This window comes from Stylophora pistillata, chromosome 5 (assembly GCF_964205215.1).
Source record: "Stylophora pistillata chromosome 5, jaStyPist1.2, whole genome shotgun sequence".
Taxonomy (NCBI): Eukaryota; Metazoa; Cnidaria; class Anthozoa; order Scleractinia; family Pocilloporidae; genus Stylophora; species Stylophora pistillata.
Genome location: NC_142523.1, coordinates 10,405,101 through 10,419,863, shown reverse-complemented (window position 1 = coordinate 10,419,863; position 14,763 = coordinate 10,405,101). Strand labels below are relative to the sequence as shown.

Sequence of the window (14,763 nt, the reverse complement as noted above, 5' to 3'; positions counted from 1 at the left end):
TTCTGCTGTATGTAGCTAAGCAAGTGCATTCTGAACAAATCTCACTTTCTCATCTTCAGGGCCAAAGTTCTTGACATAAGTCGCCAACGCAAAATCATAACACCCTTTTGCTTCTTGGCTGAGACCGAGATAATTGTGCACATCGCCCAGGTTTATGTAAGTATCTGCTACCTTGACATGTTCCGGACCGAATATCTTAAGGCAAATATCCAGCTCTCGCTCGTGACAGTCTTTGGCCTACTTTGGGTCACCCAGCTGCTTGTGGACAGTGCCCAGGTTATTGTAAGACTTTGCGACATGAACATGCTCAGGTCCGAGCTTTTTCAGCCAAACATCCAGCACTCGCTTGAGACAGTCTTTTGCCTGCTTTAGGTCACCCAGCTGCTCGTGGACAAGGCCCAGGTTATTATAAGACGTTGCGACATCAACATGCTCAGGTCCGAGCCTTTTCAGCCGAACAGCCAGCGCTCGCTCGTGAAAATCTTTTGCCCGCTTTAGGTCACCTAACCGCTCGCGGACAATGCCCAGGTTATTGTAAGACGATGCAACATGAACATGCTCAGGTCCGAGCTTTTTCAGCCATATTATAAGACGTTGCGACATCAGCATGCTCAGGTCCGAGCTTTTTTAGCCGAACATCCAGGGCTCGCTGGTGAGAGTCTTTTGCCTGCTTTAGGTCACCCAGCCCCTCGTGGACAAGGCCCAGGTTATCCAGGTTATTATAAGACTTTGCGACATCAACATGCTCAGGTCCGAGCTTTTTCAGCCGAACATCCAGCGCTCGCTCGTGACAGTCTTCTGCCTGCTTTAGGTCACCCAGCTGCTGGTGGACAAGGCCCAGGTTAGTATAAGACGTTGCGACATCAGCATACTCAGGTCTGAGCTTTTTCAGCACAACATCCAGGGCTCGCTGGTGAAAGTCTTTTGCCTGCTTTAGGTCACCCAGCTGCTTGTGGACAAGGCCCAGGTTATTATAAGACGTTGCGACATCAACATGCTCAGGTCCGAGCGTTTTCAGGCGAACATCCAGGCCTCGCTCGTGACAGTCTTTTGCCTTATGTAGGTCACCCAGCTTCCTGTGGACAATGCACAGGTTATTGTAAGACGTTGCGACATGAACATGCCGAGGTCCGAGCTTTTACAGCCGAACATCCAAGGCTCGCTCGTGACAGTCTTTTGCCTGCTTTAGGTCACCCAGCTGCCCGTGGACAAGGCCCAGGTTATTATAAGACGTTGCGACATCAACATGCTCAGGTCCGAGCTTTTTTAGCCGAACATCAAGGGCTCGCTCGAGAGAGTCTTTTGCCTCGCTCGTAAAACTCTTTTGCCGGATTTAGGTCACCCACCTTCCTATTGACAATGCCCAGGTTATTGTAAGACGTTGCGACATGAACATGCTCATGTCCGAGCGTTTTCAGCCGAACATCCAAGGCTCGCTCGTGACAGTCTTTTGCCTGCTTCAGGTCACCCAGCTGCCCGTGGACAAGGCCCAGTTTATCATAAGACGTTGCGACATCAACATGCTCAGGTCCGAGCTTTTCCAACCAAACATCCAGGGCTCGCTCGTGAAAGTCTTTTGCCGGCTTTAGGTCACCCAGCTGCTCGTGGACAAGAACCAAGTTATTATAAGACGTTGCGACATCAACATGCTCAGGTCCGAGCATTTTGAGGCGAACATGCAGGCCTCGCTCGACACTGTCTTTTGCCCGCTTTAGGTCACCCAGCTGCCTGTGGACATTGCCCAGGTTATTGTAAGATGTTGCGACATCAACATGCTCAGGTCCGAGCTTTTTCAGCCGAACATCCAGTGCTCGTTCGTGAAAGTCTTCTGCCTGCTTTAGGTCACCCAGCTGCTCGTGAACAAGGCCCAGGTTATTATAAGACGTTGCGACATCAACATGCTCAGGTCCGAGCTTTTTCAGCCAAACATCCAGCGCTCGCTCGAGACAATCTTTTGCCTGGTTTAGGTCACCCAGCTGGCTGTGGACAAGGCCCAGGTAATTGTAGGACGTTGCGACATGAACATGCTCAGGTCTGAGCTTCTTCAGCCGAACATCCAGGGCTCGCTCGTGAAAGTCTTTTGCCTGCTTTAGGTCACCCAGCTGCTGGTGGACAGTGGCCAGGTGATTGTAAGACGTTGCGACATCAACATGGTCAAGTCCGAGCTTTTTCAGCATAACATCCGGGTCTCGCTGGTGAAAGTCTTTTGCCTGCTTTAGGTCACCCAGCTGCTTGTGGACAAGGCCCAGGTTATTATAAGACGTTGCGACATCAACATGGTTAGGTCCGAGCTTTTTCAGCCCAACATCCAGGGCTCGTTCGTGAAAGTCATTTGTTTGCTTTAGGTCACCCAGCTGCTCGTGGACAAGGCCCAGGTTATTATAAGACGTTGCGACATCAACATGCTCAGGTCCGAGCTTTCTCAGCCGAACATCTAGGGCTCGTTCGTGAAAGTCTTTTGCCTGCTTTAGGTCACCCAGCTGCTCGTGGACAGTGGCCAGGTTATTAAAAGACGTTGCAACATGAACATGCTCAGGTCCGAGCTTTTTTAGCCAAACATCCAGGGCTCGCTTGTGAAAGTCTTTTCCCTGCTTTAGGTCACCAAGCTGCTCGTGGACAAGGCCCAGGTTATTATAAGACGTTGCGACATCAACATGCTCAGGTCCGAGCTTTTTCAGCACAACATCCAGGTCTCGCTTGTGAACGTCTTTTGCGTTCTTTAGGTCACCCAGCTGCTTGTGGACAAGGCCCAGGTTATTATAAGACGTTGCGACATCAACATGCTCAGGTCCGAGCTTTTTCAGCCCAACATCCAGGGCTCGTTCGTGAAAGTCTTTTGCCTGCTTTAGGTCACCCAGCTGTCTGTGGACAAGGCCCTGGTTATTATAAAACGTTGCGACATGAACATGCTCAGGTCCAAGCTTTTTTAGCCAAACATCCAGGGCTCGCTTGTGAAAGTCTTTTGCCTGCTTTAGGTCACCCAGCTTCTCGTGGACAAGGCCCAGGTTATTATAAGACGTTGCGACATCAACATGCTCCGGTCCGAGCTTTTTCAGCACAACATCCAGGTCTCGCTTGTGAAAGTCTTTTTCCTGCTTTAGGTCACCCAGCTTCTCGTGGACAAGGCCCAGGTTATTATAAGACGTTGCGACATCAACATGCTCAGGTCCGAGCTTTTCAGCATAACATCCAGGTCTCGCTTGTGAAAGTCCTTTGCCTGCCTTAGGTCACCCAGCTGCCTGTGGACAAGGCCCAGCTTATTATAAGACGTTGCGAAATCAACATGCTCAGGTCAGAGCTTTTTCAGCCGAACATCCAGGGCTCGTTCGTGAAAGTCTTTTGCCTGCTTTAGGTCACCCAGCTGCTCGTGGACAAGGCCCAGGTTATTGTAAGACGTTGCGACATCAACATGCTCAGGTCCGAGCTTTTTCAGCCGAACATCCAGGGCTCGTTCGTGAAAGTCTTTTGCCTGCCTTAGGTCACCCAGCTGCTCGTGGACAGTGGTCAGGTTATTATGAGACGTTGCGACATCAACATGCTCAGGTCCGAGCTTTTTCAACCAAACATCCAGGGCTCGCTCGTGAAAGTCTTTTGCCTGCTTTAGGTCACCCAGCTGCTCGTGGACAAGGCCCAGGTTATTATAAGACGTTGCGATATCAACGTGCTCAGGTCCGAGCTTTTTCAGCCAAACATGCAGCGCTCGCTCGAGACAGTCTTTTGCCTGCTTTAGGTCACCCAGCCGCTTGTGGACAAGGCCCAGGTTATTATAAGACGTTGCGACATGAACATGCTCAGGTCCCAGCTTTTTCAGGCAAACATCCAGCGCTCGCTCGTGAAAGTCTTTTGCCTGCTTTAGGTCACCCAGCTGCCTGTGGACAAGGCCCAGGTTATTGTAAGATGTTGCGACATCAACATGCTCAGGTCCGAGCTTTTTCAGCCAAACATCCAGGGCTCGCTCGTGGAAGTCTTTTGCCTGCTTTAGGTTACCCAGCTGCTCGTGGACAGTGGCCAGGTTATTATAAGACGTTGCGACATCAACATGCTCAGGTCCGAGCTTTTTCAGCCAAACATCCAGGGCTCGCTCGTGAAAGTCTTTTGCCTGCTTTAGGTCACCCAGTTCCTTTGGACAGTGGCCAGGTTATTATAAGACGTTGCGACATCAACATGCTCAGGTCCAAGCTTTTTCAACCGAACATCCAGGGCTCGCTCGTGAAAGTCTTTTGCCTGCTTTAGGTCACCCAGCTGCTCGTGGACAAGGCCCAGGTTATTATAACACGTTGCGATAGCAACGTGCTCAGGTCCGAGCTTTTTCAGCCAAACATGCAGCGCTCGCTCGAGACAGTCTTTTGCCTGCTTTAGGTCACCCAGCTGCTCGTGGACAAGGCCCAGGTTATTATAAGACGCTGCGACATGAACATGCTCAGGTCCGAGCTTTTTCAGGCAAACATCCAGCGCTCGCTCGTGACAGTCTTTTGCCTGCTTTAGGTCACCCAGCTGCTTGTGGACAAGGCCCAGGTTATTGTAAGATGCTGCGACATGAACATGCTCAGGTCCGAGCTTTTTCAGCCGAACATCCAGGGCTCGCTCGTGAAAGTCTTTTGCCTGCTTTAGGTCACCCAGCTGCTCGTGGACAGTGGCCAGGTTATTATAAGACGTTGCGACATCAACATGCTCAGGTCCGAGCTTTTTCAACCAAACATCCAGGGCTCGCTCGTGAAAGTCTTTTGCCTGCTTTAGGTCACCCAGCTGCTTGTGGACAGTGGCCAGGTTATTATAAGACGTTGCGACATGAACATGCTCAGGTCCGAGCTTTTTCAGGCGAACATCCAGCGCTCGCTCGTGACAGTCTTTTGCCTGCTTTAGGTCACCCAGCTGCTTGTGGACAAGGCCCAGGTTATTGTAAGATGCTGCGACATGAACATGCTCAGGTCCGAGCTTTTTCAGGCAAACATCCAGCGCTCGCTCGTGACAGTCTTTTGCCTGCTTTAGGTCACCCAGCTGCTTGTGGACAAGGCCCAGGTTATTGTAAGATGCTGCGACATGAACATGCTCAGGTCCGAGCTTTTTCAGCCAAACATCCAGGGCTCGCTCGTGAAAGTCTTTTGCCTGCTTTAGGTCACCCAGCTGCTCGTGGACAGTGGCCAGGTTATTATAAGACGTTGCGACATCAACATGCTCAGGTCCGAGCTTTTGCAGCCAAACATCCAGGGCTCGCTCGTGAAAGTCTTTTGCCTGCTTTAGGTCACCCAGCTGCTTGTGGACAGTGGCCAGGTTATTATAAGACGTTGCGACATCAACATGCTCAGGTCCGAGCTTTTTCAGGCGAACATCCAGCGCTCGCTCGTGACAGTCTTTTGCCTGCTTTAGGTCACCCAGCTGCTCGTGGACAAGGCCCAGGTTATTATAAGACGTTGCGATATCAACGTGCTCAGGTCCGAGCTTTTTCAGCCAAACATGCAGCGCTCGCTCGTGACAGTCTTTTGCCTGCTTTAGGTCACCCAGCTGCTCGTGGACAAGGCCCAGGTTATTATAAGACGTTGCGATATCAACGTGCTCAGGTCCGAGCTTTTTCAGCCAAACATGCAGCGCTCGCTCGTGACAGTCTTTTGCCTGCTTTAGGTCACCCAGCTGCTCGTGGACAAGGCCCAGGTTATTATAAGACGTTGGGATATCAACGTGCTCAGGTCCGAGCTTTTTCAGGCAAACATCCAGCGCTCGCTCGTGACAGTCTTTTGCCTGCTTTAGGTCACCCAGCTCCCTGTGGACAATGCCCAGGTCATTATAAATATCTGTTTTTTGTAATTCATTACTTGGGTTTCTTAACTCGGCGATTGCTAGGACTGCTGTAAAGTAGCTTCTTGCAGCTGGATATTGAGAGTGGTGGCAGCACATATTTCCGAGAGTTTTAAACACGTTAGAATAGTCCTGCAAAGTCGATCCACCAATTTGAGCGACTTGCGATATTCCTTCTTTAGAAAAGAAGGGGTTGGCGTCTGTAATCAATTTTGCCAAATGAGGGACAATTTTCGTGCCAATGACTAGAGAATCTTGATCCTCAAATCTGGAGAGGGATAAAGCAGCTCCCAGTATGGATTTGATTTTCTCATCCTTTGTACATTTCTTTGTTACTGAATTAGCAACGTAATGGACGACTCCATGCACTCGAATGTACACACAACTCTCCTCTTCGTCAAACAATAACAATGGGCATCGCTTTATCTTTACGCCAATTGCATCTTTATCTTCATATTCCTTTTCCATTTCCATAATGTACTCGACAACAATATCTTTTAATATTGGTTGTGGCGCACAAACAGAGAGAAAAGTGAACAAGTGCTTTATAACTCTGTCGGAACTAATTTCCTTTTCCAAGGCGAGTGTTATTGCTGTGGTCATTGATTTTGGGTAACTTGGGTTTGTCTCGGCTAGAATGTTCTCAGTTGTGCGTCGCTGTCCTTTTTCAAGTTTTTTTAGAAAGTCGGTCCAGCCGAAGTTTGGAGCTATTTTACCTTCCCGAACTTGTCTTACATAGACGGCGGCGCCGGCCAAAGCAAGTGGCAGGTAGTCCAGATACCGTGCAATTTCTTTTTCCATCTTATCATCAGTGACACCAGAAAGGAGCCTTAACAAAGAGCTGGCATCGTCAGGAAGCATCCCTTCACTTACTGATATTTGCTGAATAGAAGAACTTGTCAAAGGAATAGACGCGGTGTCTTGCGTTGTTATCAATAACTGGCCCCTCATCCATTGCTGGTTTGCTAAATCTGTCAAACAAGTATATACCTGGGACAGATTAGTGACATTGTCAACTACCAGTAACCACGAAGTGTAAAGCCCAATTTTTGCGCTTATCAGGGTCTTGAGACTTGCAATTTTCTTTTCTGTGTTCAGATCTTTGGAATTATAAGTGTCTGTAACTGAGTAATCCGGACATTTACAGTTTCGAGCGAAAGAGACATACGATTCCAAAAGTGTCTCTGAATTTTCTGCATTAAGCGTCATAACAAATGAAATCCCAGAGGGAGTTTCTTTGCTTTCGTCGAAAAATTGCTTGGCTACTAGTCGAGCCAGCTGAGATTTTCCACTTCCAGGGTTTCCTGATAAGTACAAGGTGGTTAAGCTGTGATTGTTGGAGCTTTTGAGTGCTTTGAGATATTGTATGATTTTACCAACATCAGATTCGCGAGGGGAGACGTCATGTGCAGGTTCAGGGGGGAGAATGCAAAATGGGGGGACTTTGGTTTGCAGCTGTTCTTCAAGCGTCTGCCGCTGATTCTCTGCTTTTTCAAGTTCCTTGTCTTTTTCTTCAAGTCTTGTTTCTTTTTCAACAAGTTCCTTTTTTTGTTCTTGAATTTTTGTCTCTTTATTTTGAAGCTCCTGTTGAAGGTCGTTAACTTTCTTCAGAACTTTTCTCAACTCTTCCGTTGGGAAACTTGTCTGAGTTTGGACCTCAAGGATTTGTAGAGTGGGAAGACCGAGCGACAGAAATGCAGTAGTTACCGTTGAAATCGCAATTTGAAAATCTTTGCTGGAAAGGTGGCCTCGTGGCATATGCGCAAATTCTTCATTGCGAAAATTTCTGAGAACATCCACATTAGACCGAATAGCTGGAAGGAGACTGCAGATGGAATCGGAATAAAGAATGGCATAAAACAGCATGGTACAATCCCATTCCGCTCTGTCACCATTGACCATAGTTTTCAAGAAACGGTCGTTTCTTTTTCTGTTTCCAGGTGATTCATGGCTCTCAAAGTCCATTCCATTTTTCGGCTGATCCTTCCATTCTCCCAGAGTTGCCTTGTAGCGATTGTCCCATTCTTGTTTGAAGATTATTCGAAGGCCTTCAGCTAGTACATCAGTGACAATGTAACAGATCCTGTAGTAATTCAATTGCTCTGCAGTATATTCCATCGGAGCGGCCATATTCAATCAGACCCTTTCAAAAGCAATCTCTCCATTAGTTAAGTCAGTTAATTGTAACAGTTTGTTTATCTTTTCTACTGAAGGACTAAGAACTTTTAAACTTGTCGAAACATTTACTACGATTATAAGTTGAGTGAGACACGGACAAAGTTTGGGGACGGGGATTTGACAGTAAAGTTGTGTGGGGCAAATCTCTTCGTTTGGTAACCAAATCTCAAGAGCTGTACATCGCCAACTGTCAAACTTGGAAGAGAGTCTCAGTGGGGTTAACTGTCAACCGTCAAATGGCCAAAATATTAACCGTCAACCGTCAAAAATTCAATATTTTTATCGTCAACCGTCAAATAAGCAAGCCAATGTTAGCCGTTAAATGTCTTAGACATCCTTTATTAAGAACTAAATGATTGCCTTAATTGAACTAAATTTATGTTGATTATAGATAAAAGTTTTGATATATTACAAAAATACATTTATGTAAGTCTTTTAACTCCTGGTCAGCGACAGAACTGACTTCCTGTGTCGTAAAACGTTACTCATTTATATTACAAATTAACAGTTCTTTTCAAACACTTCATTATGAAAAATTACGGCCAATTATGCGCGTTTAGTTCGTTTTGTAAACGACATTCCAAAAAATTAACCGTCAACCCTCAAAATGGTTTATTTTTAACCGTCAGCCGTTAACGTGAAGCCCCCCTCCCCCGCCCCATTGAGACTCTCTTGGAAGGTCGGCAAAAGAAGTCAAACGACATTTCAAAAACAACAAAAAAAAGTGAAACGACATTTCAAAAACAACAAAAATAAAGACAAGATTTTAACCTCAAAACTTGCTTGCCAAACTTTCGTCGCTTCTCACTCAACTGAAAATGGTAGTATGCATTTGTTAACTGGTAAGTTTGTACTCACCCTTTATACTCTATCACCTCCGACGGAGTGTAACAGGGGGAAGGGGAGGGAAGGGGGACTGTAGAAAATTCACCGCCAGGGCTTTATTGGGGGATAAAGTAAATTGGAATGTAATACGATATGGTCATTTTCACAATCCCACACAGATCAAAGGTTTCCTCCGACCCATCGTGAAAAGAAGAACGCTTTGCAAACACACAATTTTAAAGAGAATTTAAGAAGCCCTTCTGGCTCTGCATCTCGTACAACAACAACAAAGGTCGAGGCCGCGCGAAACAACATGCCCCTTAGCGACCTGATGCTGGCTCGGCCAATCCCAGCGTTCATTTAGACGCAGTATTAGCTTAGTAATTACTGGAAACTCATTACGACTGATTCATTTAATGCATCAGCATTCTTCAATTGACGTCAATCCAATACGATTCACATTTCCTAGAATGTTCAAATTCAAACTTGGAAACAATTCAAACAAAAGTTTAAAATATTCTAAGGTAAGAAAAAGCTTTTAAGAGAAATTGAAGTCGTCACATAAAACACAATGGTTCATCGTTCGTTTCTTCCGTTTCCGCATCAGTGATTATAGCGACACCGTTATCATTAATATCTAATTTGCGAAATTGTTTTGAAAATCAGTAAATAATAACCGATACTGGCGAGAAACCTTTCTCTCACAAAAAGATAACGTCACATATTAAGGTCATGTTTAGACGCCAAATAGATACCTAGACTTTCACTCAACAAAACGAGCACTGTGATTGGTTGATTCTTGGTCAAAGTGCCTCTGACCAAACACAAATGTTTCCCGACCGAGACACAAATGCACAGTTGTTGCTCGCGCGCCGAATACAACAGCATGTTTTTGTCATATGATTTTATAAGGGAAAGTCTAAATATGTAGCAAAGCACTTAATATATCGTCTCTTGGAAAACTAGTTAGTTTTGTTTTCCGTGGAGTCTTGATGTTTCCCAAAATGAAGTCGAGGGAAACATCAGGACCCTCGGGGAAACAAAGCTACCTGTTTCCTTCGGGACAATACATTAAGTGTACAATGTAGGCCTGTTTATACTGGCGCCGATATTAAGTAGTGTCCCGAAGCAGTTCTCTCAACGATACCAGGAAAACTGCTTTCTAAATCCTTAAAAGAATTGCTTTTGCTTCAGCACAAAAGCCTTTCCATCAGAGTCCAAATCACTCGTTCGAGAGTCGTGAAAATTTTAGTGAAAAAGAGGCCTGGGGCGAATTTTCAGTACAGCATAAGAACTATTGAAGAAGCTGTTCTTAACCGTGTAGACGTCAGTTAATCCTTTCATTCCGAAGATCTCATTAGCAGGGAGAATTTGTCATAGAATCAACTAATAGTCCCCTAAATGACCGTAAGGTGTCTGCCTGATAGCGTATTGATATTGTAGGGAAGAATTCTGTCTTTGTCACTCATGGGAGTTAAATGGTTAAAAAGCCCTTCACTCTAATTGACAAGCACAGAAACAGAAAAATTTTTTACCTTAAATATCCACTAGAAGTGAAACCGCGAAATCCAACCAGGTGATCAGCATATAACACAGCTGAAATAAAAAGCCAGCGAGGTTGAACGCTTGAAAAGAAATTCCTAGAAAGAAATGACCCAGGGTTTTAAATTTCGAGTCACGATTTCTTACTTTAAAAATGTTATGAGTTGTAAACATTGCACACGAGTAACAGATTGTAGCGAATTGCCAGCGGTCGGGAATTGCAAGGGGTCGGGCATTAAGCATTGAGTATCGAGTCGTTCATCCAGTTTTAAACTTTTAACTGTCTCATTGACACTTGTATAAAGCACTGAACGCTGCATAACTTTAACAGTGCAAGATAGCTCCATATTTTTACCAATCAAACCACCTGAATGACCATTTGACTCAATGATGTCACAGTATTGATATCGGAGGAAAACGTCAATTTCTTACTCGGTATCGTATCGATTCGGAAAATCCGTATCGGCCCATTCTTAGCGCCGTGTATTGAAGGAAAACGACGAAGACACAAAGCAAGCTCATGGAGTGATATTGTGGCACGACTGACAAATTAGGCAACATTTTAAAAGTTATCTACAAGTAACAATTAACGCAACAGTTGAGAGGCCAAGAAAATATTTTCTAGGTGGAAGTGATTTCGAAGACCAACCTTCTTCTAAAAATAGCTAGTATGCAGAAATAGGGAACATTCTTGCTTGGGTTGGTATTTAAGGACGTGATAATTTAAGAATATTTAAGATTACTTATGAAGGAAAGACACAGAGAACGCAGCAAATAAATCAGCAAAATTAATTAACTTAGGGATCATGAAACCATAAAATTTGTAGATGTGTTGGCCATATCATGTGTGTTGGCGATATCATTCCGAAGCGGCTAAATCAGCGTTTAATTTTCCCTTGGGGTACTCCAGTGACAATTTACCTGTCGTGTGCAAACATGCGCTACCTACTCTTCCAAAATAGCTAAATTGTGATGCCAAAAATTTTTTTTCCGATTAGTCACGAACTTTTTCGCGTTGCTTCGGCCAAAGTCCCTCAACGCTACAAAGAACAAAAGGACTATTGTTTACTACTTAATGTAATTGAGCCGGAACAATAGACCATTTCTTGATACGTGGTTCTTCCGCGTTGCGCTTTCGTTTTCAAAGAGAGGCGCAGTCGGCTGTTAAGGCTTGCGACTATCAACACACAAATTCCTTCAGACAATTCTTAAAACTTTAACTCAAACGTTGAAGTTTTCTCACGCGTCATTCGTGTCCCTGAACTTAAGGAAAGAGTGTTTCATTACCACAAGTCTCACATGAAGACTTCATTCTTTTAAAGCATAGAAAACCTTCCGGGCTACTCAGTTTTTAAACCGTCACTTAACAAACCACGATTCTTTTTAGGGAGCAGAGCACTTTTATCTCGTGATTAAGTAGCGTAACGTCAATTGTAACAAATAACAGATTGCACCGGTAGTAAGTACTAGTCGAGTCCCTTCGTGCGTGCAAACATCAGCTTAGGACCAATCAAAACACCCTCTACTCTAGCTGTTAAACATAGAAACAATTGACTAACCTCTCCATCAAAAGAAAAACTACAAAATCCAACCAGATGATCAACATATACGATGGATGAATTGAAAAAGTCAGTATGGTCAGCTGGTAAAGAACAATATGCTTAAGAGTTTTAAGAAAGCAACAAATCTGTTGGCTTTATCATTTGCAGTTCGGATCGAACAGACGAGCAGGAGGACTACCCCATTATTATTGGTAAGTTGTCAAAATTGTTCAAACGTTCCCTTCGATGAATTTCTTAACACTTTATGAGAATTCATAAAATATACCGAGGCCAAGAAGTTTCAAAAGCTTATGAGGCAAGCTCCTAATTTGTAATGAACAGAAGAAAAGTGGTTCAGCTCTGAAATCATCGGCGGAAACGCGAAAGAGAACCAAATATTTCGAAAGCAGCGAGACGTGTTCATCTCGTGATGTCCTCTACAATGCTTCTATTTCCACAACGTCAAGTAATTAGAAGATGGTTCATACAATAGATCGCTTTAACTCACATGATTACCAGCTATACAAATTTATTGAAACACAAAAGAGAAATTTGTAGTAATGTACGAGCGTAGGTGGATAGGGAAGAAATAGGGACACAGCGCGTGTGATGCTAAGTACAAAAAAGGAGCTGGAGCGAGACAAAAAAAGTTAAAAATCCCACTAATTCTTGTTTCAAACAAATCCAGATTAGCTTCTCATGAAATGGGTTTGCCAGTTTACGAGAGTAAGCTGTAACATTTCAGGTTTCTTTGTCATCACTAAAATGTTCGAGTTTGAATCGAAAAAGAAAAAAAAAGATTTGAACTAAACGTCATTTGCACAAGTTCACGGATAATCTTTATTTCCCTTGCAAAATGGTTTCCTAGCTTTCTAGGATTCCTAGGAATTTCCTAGGAATTTCTTAGGAGTCAGTGGAATTTTCCTAAAAACATTTAAGCTCTCTAGAGGTGTGAACAAACATTACTAGGTTCCTAAGAATTTCCTAGGAAATTCCTAGGAATGATTACAGGTAGAATTTACATAAAAAAATAGATTCTTGATCCTTGGGAAATTCTTAGGAATTTACTAGGAAAAATTATTTTTTAAAATAAAACCTTAATTTTTAAGAATTATACTTGTGAGTTTAGCTTTTGAAAGAAAAGTGCCATTTTAGATGTTTCAAAAAGTCACTACTTGCAATATACCACAATTTTTTTTTTATTTTGCATTATAATTTACAACTCATTAATTTTAAAGCAGATATTCTTGAAGTTTATACAATTTCCAATAAAACATTAATTTTTTATCCTTCAATTGCATATCACAATACATTGAAATAAAAATTTACTGTAGTAAAGAATACAAGCAGAAAACTAAATCAAATGCAATTCAAGTGGGATTTTCAATCCATGTGTTTGGTGCTCCAGTCAGATAATAAAACAGTGCTATACTGCAAGGACAGCGACTCTGACCACACTGAAATACAAAGTTATATCAGCCTGAGGCATCCCTGAAAAATGGTTTATCACAATGTGTAAGATTCAGCCAACATAATTTTGCACTGTCTCCTGATTTATTCCAATTATATGGTGAATTCTACATACTTTCCATTTAAAGTAAACTTAAGTTCAATATAGATAGTATCAAGTATCAATTTATTTGCCAGATTAGAATATTTTATACAAAAAGCTTAAGAACATATCTTTACTTAAATATTATAACAAGGAAGTCTTATTTGAAGCGATGGGAAATTTCAAATCTGGCATATTGAGACTTAAAAAGTGATATTTTCTTATATCTAACCACAGACAGCATTAAAGTTTGGAAATCTTATTATAACATGGTTTCTGGAATTGCCAGTTAGAAGCATAATCTTCTCCAAAATTTCAGTGACACTCTTTGCTTTCAGGTCAGACCTAAAACATTGAGAATAAGAAATATCAATGCGATGCTTCTCTTCAAAAAGTGCTAGAGGAATAAAAGAATAGTTGTAGGTTCAGAAGGAACAGTTGAGGAAGAGAGGATTTTGAAACTAATTTCTTAAGCTTAATTGCCATTTTTATAAAAGAATTGCTTATCAATTCTATAGTTTTTTTCGTACTGGTTTTGAAACTTACAAGCATCATTGAAGCTTGAAGTGCATTGAGACATTGTGAAATGCGCTATATAAGCTTAAGCATTACATTACATTTTCTTACCCGATCCAACGTAACGATGCACAGAGCGCATGTGATTTTCCATTGTCTGTTGTCGTGAGAGAACACGTTTACAAGCCGTACATTCATACTTCTCTTAGCCGTTAAGTTTGACTAATCTGTAAATTTGATGTTCATTCCCATCCATGGTTCATACTAGCAGGCGTTAACACTAACTTTAAAAGTCATTTATCGCTACTTCGATGACCGTTCATAAGATGGCGACCATGGCGCTGAATGGATCACACGATCACTAGTCCCAGTCTTTCATGAGCAAAATCTTCACATGACCGACACATGACCAAGTATAATCCAATAAGGTGAAGTTTCCAGGCTTGGCGCTCATTTCAACGTTCTATTCCGCTTTACAACGTCCTTTACTCGAAAGTTTTGTGCGTTGCAGCTGAGTCTTGCTGTGTTCTTCTCTGATCTAAACGTTTTAAAACGTTCGCAGCGTTATGTGGGTTCTGGTCGAATGGATCGAAGAAGGTCATAGCATAAGCGTCTTAAAAGACAAAGACATAATACGTTATGGAAAAGAAATCGCAACACGAATAGAATAATGTCGTGGAATTGTCGCCATACGAAGTAAAAGAGGGCACTCAGATTTTCAAGGCGAAAGTTATTTCTGTTCATAGTAAGTATTACACTTTTATTTGGTTAATCGTTGTCATATGTATCATTTCTACTTCTATCGATTGATTGCAG

General features: G+C 43.1%; 1 long non-coding RNA gene and 2 pseudogenes across 1 annotated transcript; all 3 read right to left on the bottom strand.

Moving 5' to 3' along the window:
• Positions 1-559: 559 nt before the first annotated feature.
• On the bottom strand, positions 560-1,276 carry LOC148730208 (uncharacterized; annotated as a pseudogene).
• LOC148730207 (uncharacterized) lies at positions 1,274-7,923 on the bottom strand (annotated as a pseudogene).
• Positions 7,924-13,496: 5,573 nt separating this feature from the next.
• LOC148730206 (uncharacterized) lies at positions 13,497-14,281 on the bottom strand. The gene is made up of 2 exons (XR_016001888.1): positions 14,059-14,281; positions 13,497-13,776 (listed from the first exon to the last, which is right to left on the bottom strand). It is a non-coding gene; the product is annotated as an uncharacterized LOC148730206 (long non-coding RNA).
• Positions 14,282-14,763: the final 482 nt, after the last annotated feature.